Raw genomic sequence first — 7,429 nt, forward strand, 5'->3', positions numbered from 1 at the left:
TCCCAATTACTTATAATGGCCATGTCTACCCATAATGCAACAGATAATACATTAGGTAATTGTGATTAATAGGGAAACTGCTCATACCAATTACATGTTAAGATTCATATTTACTCATATTTGTAGTGCAGGAGGGACCTTCTATTATATTCTGCGATGTTATCGCCGTATTCTGCCCGTTTACGTCAATGTTGATTGAATTTATGAGTATCATTCAACATTTACGAGAATATCTTCTTGATTTTGTATACAGACAGACAGACTGTTGAGCAAATAAGCAAATCTAATATATACTGACCCAACAATGCATTATTATGTTCCCAATATCTCTCAATGACTCATTGAAGGTTGTGTCTGTGTTTGTGTTCCCTGTGATTCACAGAAATATTTTCAGTTTTAAGGTGCATGTGTTGAAGTGAGTAACACAACCAGATGTGGTCTTGTTTAGATATCAGTGTCTCATGTTTATTACGTAAGGAATGTGACTGAACAATACATGCTCTAAACCGCTTCACTCTCAGGTACAGGGATGGGGTATCTGGCATGGGCACACATGTTTGTAGGTCCTATATGTTTGCTTGACCTCCAAATGAAATAATGATCTAAATTCATGGGTAGTATGGACTAAAAGCTTCCCACTATGACAGATGGAGGCAGAAGGAAGAAGGGACATAAATACACATGCATCACTCATCATATTTGATTTGAATCACACCTATATTCTGTGGGATGGGCGGAAAGGATAGAGGCATAGTGAGAAAAGTCTCTGTGGATGGAAGGCTACTGGAGTACACCTGGACCCATGACATCCAATCAGCAATAAGAGGTGATGATGAGGACACAGTAGCTGCTGGGGAGGTCGTTGTGGTTGTGATTGGTTAACCGCATCGTGCCTTCTTATTGGCCGGGGCAAAGACGGCGGATGTTAGCCACACAGACAGCGGCTGCCTCCAGAAGGACCTCGTCAGTGGAGCCTATCATACCTAGCAGGAGCTAAATGAGCAGGGAGGAGGGAGGAGAGGACAATGTTAACCATCATCATAATCATCATCAGTACAGCGGGGGGGAGGGGGGGGTGACAGGGTTAAAGTCACTACATTCTGTTCAATCTCATTCATTCATGTAAGGAAGCAGTTGGTGAATCAGAGGTGATATGACACTTACATACTGTAAATCTCTTGATAATGGAAAGTGTTGTAAGTATATCAAGTAGTTTGTGCAAAGTCAGATGCTACTTGCTAGTGCACACACACTGCCACCCATGCTACAATGCACATTATACGGTAGCTGTGACCTGTCTGTGACAGGCTCCTCCGTGTGTCTCTCACTGTTTGTCGCTCTTTAACCTCCTAACCAGGCCATGAGCAAGGGACATGGGTTACAGCTGCAAGCAGCACGTCTGCCTGCCTCTCTCTGCAAAGTTTGTTCAGATGAAAGCATCTGTCTAGCATGCAGCAGCAGAGCTAGGCATTAAAAACCTACTCCAAAGGTCAGATTATATCCGACTATTACTGCTGCTTGTAATAATGGATCTGCTGTTCGATCTGTTTGCTGAACATGTTCTTTTTGGGGGACCCACATTTTGTTTTTTTTACATCAAATACATTCAAACATTTGTATTGTGTTCGAAAGAGTTACTTATTATACTGTCACAACATGTAAACCTATGGAGATTATTTTATTTTATTTAAACAGGCAAGCCAGTTAAGAACAAAATTCTTATTTACAATGATGGCCTACCCCGGGCAAACCCGGACGACGCTGGGCCAATTGTGCGCCGCCCTATGGAACTCCCAATTACGGGCGGATGTGACACAGCCTGGATCTGAACCAGGGACTGTAGTGATGCCTCTTACACCGAGATGCATTGCCTTAGAACGCTGCGCCTATCAGGAGCCCAAATAGAGGAGCCGGGCAAATAAAAAAACGATATGGGTTTTAGTATGGTATCTTTGCTTTTTTCTTGTTTAAAAAGAGACTACATCGAGCTTGTGGGCAGCTGCAGTGCCAAATCAAAATCAAAGTAAATGCAGGGACAAATACTCTGGCACAATGGACATTTTAAATGTGTTCAATGTGTGCTCCTTCATTAAATCACAATGGTGTGCCGCACAACTTAGTTTTGGATTCTTTCTGGTTTGCATCAATAATAAACAAAACAGGTTACTTCAAATCTCTGAACTAAACACTCCAAAGCTCACAAGTCCCAAACAAAATGTATACTTGACAGTGCATTAATCATCCAGTATATTCTAGGTACTTTTCATGCACTAAAGTTTGAGGCCTAACTCAAAAGTAAGCTTTAAAGCTCTGTAAAATAGCAACTTTTGTAGTTGAAGTCTTGTATAGCAAGAATATGTTGAACCAGGCTTTTGGTGTTGAAACGACACATTCTTGGTGATCATTTAAGTAACACAGCAAACAATATTCTAAACAGTGTCCTGCATACAAAGAAAATTATCCTACTTTAAGACCTTCGTAAACAACTAACTCCCCCTCACTAAATTGATTCAGACACATTTCATGAAACGGTATGCCTGCCTCTCCAATGGTTTAGCTCTCTGGTCTCTGTGCCTTAGCCTGACTTAACTGGTATATATATACACTGCTCAAAAAAATAAAGGGAACACTAAAATAACACATCTTAGATCTGAATGAATTAAATATTCTTATTAAATACTTTTTTCTTTACATAGTTGAATGTGCTGACAACAAAATCACACAAAAACTATCAATGGAAATCAAATGTATCAACCCATGGAGGTCTGGATTTGGAGTCACACTCAAAATGAAAGTGGAAAACCACACTACAGGCTGATCCAACTTTGATGTAATGTCCTTAAAACAAGTCAAAATGAGGCTCAGTAGTGTGTGTGGGCTCCAAGTGTCGTATGACCTCCCTACAACGCCTGGGCATGCTCCTGATGAGGTGGCGGATGGTCTCCTGAGGGATCTCCTCCCAGACCTGGACTAAAGCATCCGCCAACTCCTGGACAGTCTGTTGGTGGATGGAGCGAGACATGATGTCCCAGATGTGCTCAATTGGATTCAGGTCTGGGGAACGGGCGGGCCAGTCCATAGCATCAATGCCTTCCTCTTGCAGGAACTGCTGACACACTCCAGCCACATGAGGTCTAGCATTGTCTTGCATTAGGAGGAACCCAGGGCCAACCACACCAGCATATGGTCACACAAGGGGTCTGAGGATCTCATCTCGGTACCTAATGGCAGTCAGTCTACCTCTGGCGAGCACATGGAGGGCTGTGCGGCCCCCCATGGAAATGCCACCCCACACCATGACTGACCCACCACCAAACCGGTCATGCTGGAGGATGTTGCAGGCAGCAGAACGTTCTCCACGCCGTCTCCAGACTCTGTCACGTCTGTCACGTGCTCAGTGTGAACCTGCTTTCATCTGTGAAGAGCACAGGGCGCCAGTGGTGAATTTGCCAATCTTGGTGTTCTCTGGCAAATGCCAAGCGTCCTGTACGGTGGTGGGCTGTAAGCACAACCCCCACCTGTGGACGTCGGGCCCTCATACCACCCTCATGGAGTATGTTTCTGACCGTTTGAGCAGACACATGCACATTTGTGGCCTGCTGGAGGTCATTTTGCAGGGCTCTGGCAGTGCTCCTCCTTTCACAAAGGCGGAGGTAGCGGTCCTGCTGCTGGGTTGTTGCCCTCCTACGGCCTCCTCCACGTCTCCTGATGTACTGGCCTGTCTCCTGGTAGCGCCTCCATGCTCTGGACACTACTCTGACAGACACAGCTACCTTCTTGCCACAGCTCGCGTTGATGTGCCATCCTGGATGAGCTGCACTACCTGAGCCACTTGTGTGGGTTGTAGACTCCGTCTCATGCTACCACTAGAGTGAAAGCACCGCCAGCATTCAAAAGTGACCAAAATATCAGCCAGGAAGCATAGGAACTGAGAAGTGGTCTGTGTCACCACCTGCAGAACCACTCCTTTATTGGGGGTGTCTTGCTAATTGCCTATAATTTCCACCTGTTGTCTATCCCATTTGCACAACAGCATGTGAAATGTATTGTCAATCAGTGTTGCTTCCTAAGTGGACAGTTTGATTTCACAGAAGTGTGATTGACTTGGAGTTACATTGTGTTGTTTAAGTGTTCCCTTAATTTTTTTGAGCAGTGTATATATCTCAGAGAGAGTACATTCCTACTGTGATTGTTTTCAATTTAAAAGGGTGAAAAAGACACAGAAATAGCTTCTTAGAAAGAGCAATTTATCAAGCTATAATTTTGCTAGGACTGTCTGGGTGTGGTCTGAGTGGGGAGGGGAAAACTGGAAAATAGCTCTTCATGTCAGAGAGGTTTGGAACTGTCTTTCTTAGTGGTCTATTCACTCAATTACCACCTTGTGATGACACCAGGCCCAAAACTAAATTCCACCAGAACAGGCTGAAATATCAGCCAGCTCTTACACTAAATTGGCATGATCACAATTTCACAAATCCAACATAGTGTGGAAATATATAAGAAAAATCATGTTTTTGACTGCACTGGGCCTTTAAGAGGTCTATATATTGACTAATAGATAGTGTGTGTGTATGTGTGTGTGTGTGTGTGTGTGTGTGTGTGTGCGTGCGCGTGTGTGCGCATGTGTGTGTGCGTGCGTGCGTGTGTGTGTGTGTGCGTGCACCTTAATGTGAATCTCTGCCATCTAGTAGACCCTCACATCATGCCTCATTGACTCTTATCTCCAACTGTTTGAACCAGCCTGCCCTTGGCCCTGATAGGGAGGTCAGTACTAGGCTGATCTTTACAGAGCAGTACTTGTCTCTGTTCTGTTCCCATGTTATCATTGTGTTCATAATGTAAGTCAATGGGAGGTTGAGGTTGAACTCTGACTCTTTCCGTGAAACATGTAAATTTAAAATCCTGCTCCGCACATTTGTGTGGTTATAGCGGCCTAGCGCAGTGCCAGTGAGCAGAGAAAAAGACATTCCCAGAATGTTCTGCTCAAAGATAAATAGTGAAAGGAAAACAGATGAAAGATGAGGCTTCTATCTCCTCTCCGCGTATGAGCAGTGAGCACACAAACAGACACACTCTGGGCGAGCATTCAAAACCCCCAAAAAGCTGAGAAAATAATACTGCCATTCCCTTCTATTCCCATTAGTTCCCTGATTTGGACATTTAAAAAAAAAAGGATGTTGTCCTATGAATACTAGTCACTTTCATTGCATCAGTGTATCACTTAGTGTTTCTGTGCCAGTAACACTAGTTTATATGTTGTTGTTTTTTAATAGCATCCAAAACACCTTTGAAATGCAAACTTTATACACACAAGTCTCTTTTGTGAAAAGAGAGGATGCCTGCAAAGTGCCAGAATCAACGTTTTGCCAACTTCGTAGCATGTTATTCAGACGTGGCCAAATAAGGTCTCCCCAAGCCCACAGCTAGGCTAAGATAAGCATGTCTCTCTTTGCATTTCTTTTCCCTCTCTTCCTCCTCCTCCCCAGCTGGGATCTCAAAGACTATAATGCACCACTTGTTAGAATATTACCAAACCGCGGTAACATGAACACTCTGCGAGTCTACCCTGGTTTGAGAAAGGAATCAAGAGGGTCTGAGGTTTTTAACCTTTTACTGCAGTGGGCTAAATCAGGGTCACATCAGGGTCACACGGAGTGTTTCTTGGTAGTCTTAAACAATCTACTCTGAAACAAAAGTGTACAACTCACACACATGGTTATGGGCTTTGAAAAAAACACCTGCAGCATGTCAGATATTTAAATGTATTCCATTTTAAGTTTTGTATCCCAATATTACACTTTATATCATAGAAGACTTAAATAGAACACAACTCTTTAACATAAAAACACTGGATTTTCAGCTGGTTTTTAGAAATAATGTTTTCTCAATCGCTTTGGCTCATTTTCTTAAACAGTCTTAACATTCTCTAAACTGTAAGTGCAATTGTCACAACTGTTTTATGGGACATCCCAATTCTATTGCATGTCTGCAAAATGTAGTAACTCACCCAAAACATTTAATTCATGCTTCAAATTCAAGTTATTGTGTCATTAAATTGGCCAATGCCACCAAAATTTAAATGTTTTTTGTCATCATGTGAGCCGTACTGGTTAAAATGTTTAGATGTTTTTTCAACATGGCAGTCAACCCTGGAAGTGTTTATTATATACACATTTCAGTTCTGTTCTGACACTGACTGCTTACTGTACTATACAATAATTTCAGTTTTGTCTAGCTGAATGCTATTGTGTATCAATCACACTGAGCTTTTAGATACCGATTTCAACAGTAGGTCAAAGTTTACTGGGAAAAGTCAATACTGTAGTAGACAGAAAAAGGATATGCACATTTGTATGTATACAGCAAATTTATTTTTGCAGCAATGTGTTACATGTAAACAGAACATTTACATTTGCATGTCCATTTTTACATATTTCTGACATGTAAAGTCATATATAGTGAACAGAAAATTTGCCACACAAAAAAAACTATAAATTGTACCTCCTCACAGTACGTAACACTACAAGTTCCCATCTTCTTGGTGGACATCCTGTTGCTCTTGTTGGTCTGGCCGGAGACTTTCGTCAACATCACATCTGATGTTTTCCCTTGTGATGCACCGGGGGGGAAAATCTCCTTGCGTGGCTCAACCATCCCCTGCAATGATCGCTGTGATGTCCTCACAAACGGCATTCACAGCATCTAACAGAGACATCTGATCTTGTGCCTGATAGTCATATACTTTCCACCTCCATGCTGAACAAAACTCTTCTTTTGGATTCAGGAAAGGGGAGGATGGTGGGAAGGAACTCCATTGTTATCCTTTCATGTGCAGCAAACCATTTCCTAACAATGTTGGTTCGGTGGAAGCTGACCATTATCCCACACAATTACATAATATGGCAAATCTGGTCTAACTAAACCTCTTTGGTGTTCTGGTATTAGGTCTCTGTAAAGTGTATTTAGGAAGGCCAGGAGAAGTTGGGTGTTATAGGGCCCAATGTGTGGAATATGTGTGCTCACACCATTCTCAGAAATGGCAGCACACATTGTAATGTTGCCCCCACGTTGGCCTGGTGTGGCAATTGTGACTCGGTGTCCAATGAGATTGTGGCCACGCCTCCTGCCTTTGGCCAGATTGAACCCAGGCGAGTCCACAAAAACAAGAATGTGGGTCATTTCATGTCCTTCCAGCTCCATTATTCTCTATATAGCAACAAAATAGAAGGTTTGTTTCACATAGCCTATTCTAGAATTACACAGTTTAGTAAAGTATAAATGTTTTCTGTTCTTATGGGTATTTACAACTTCAAGAAATATATACAGGCATCATTGAAGTACAGTAAAACTCACTGTACAATATACCATGTGCACACCAATGGTTTACCTGAATATACTGGTACCACAGCTCCTACCTGGACATACTGGT

At 42.5% G+C, this 7,429-nt stretch overlaps 1 long non-coding RNA gene across 1 annotated transcript; it reads right to left on the reverse strand.

The window, feature by feature from the left end:
• Positions 1–438: 438 nt before the first annotated feature.
• LOC109899055 (uncharacterized) lies at positions 439–7,037 on the reverse strand. The gene is made up of 2 exons (XR_002256418.2): positions 6,502–7,037; positions 439–993 (listed from the first exon to the last, which is right to left on the reverse strand). It is a non-coding gene; the product is annotated as an uncharacterized LOC109899055 (long non-coding RNA).
• Between the last annotated feature and the right edge of the window lie 392 nt (positions 7,038–7,429).

The sequence above is a fragment of the Oncorhynchus kisutch genome, linkage group LG11 (assembly GCF_002021735.2).
Source record: "Oncorhynchus kisutch isolate 150728-3 linkage group LG11, Okis_V2, whole genome shotgun sequence".
Classification (NCBI taxonomy): Eukaryota; Metazoa; Chordata; class Actinopteri; order Salmoniformes; family Salmonidae; genus Oncorhynchus; species Oncorhynchus kisutch.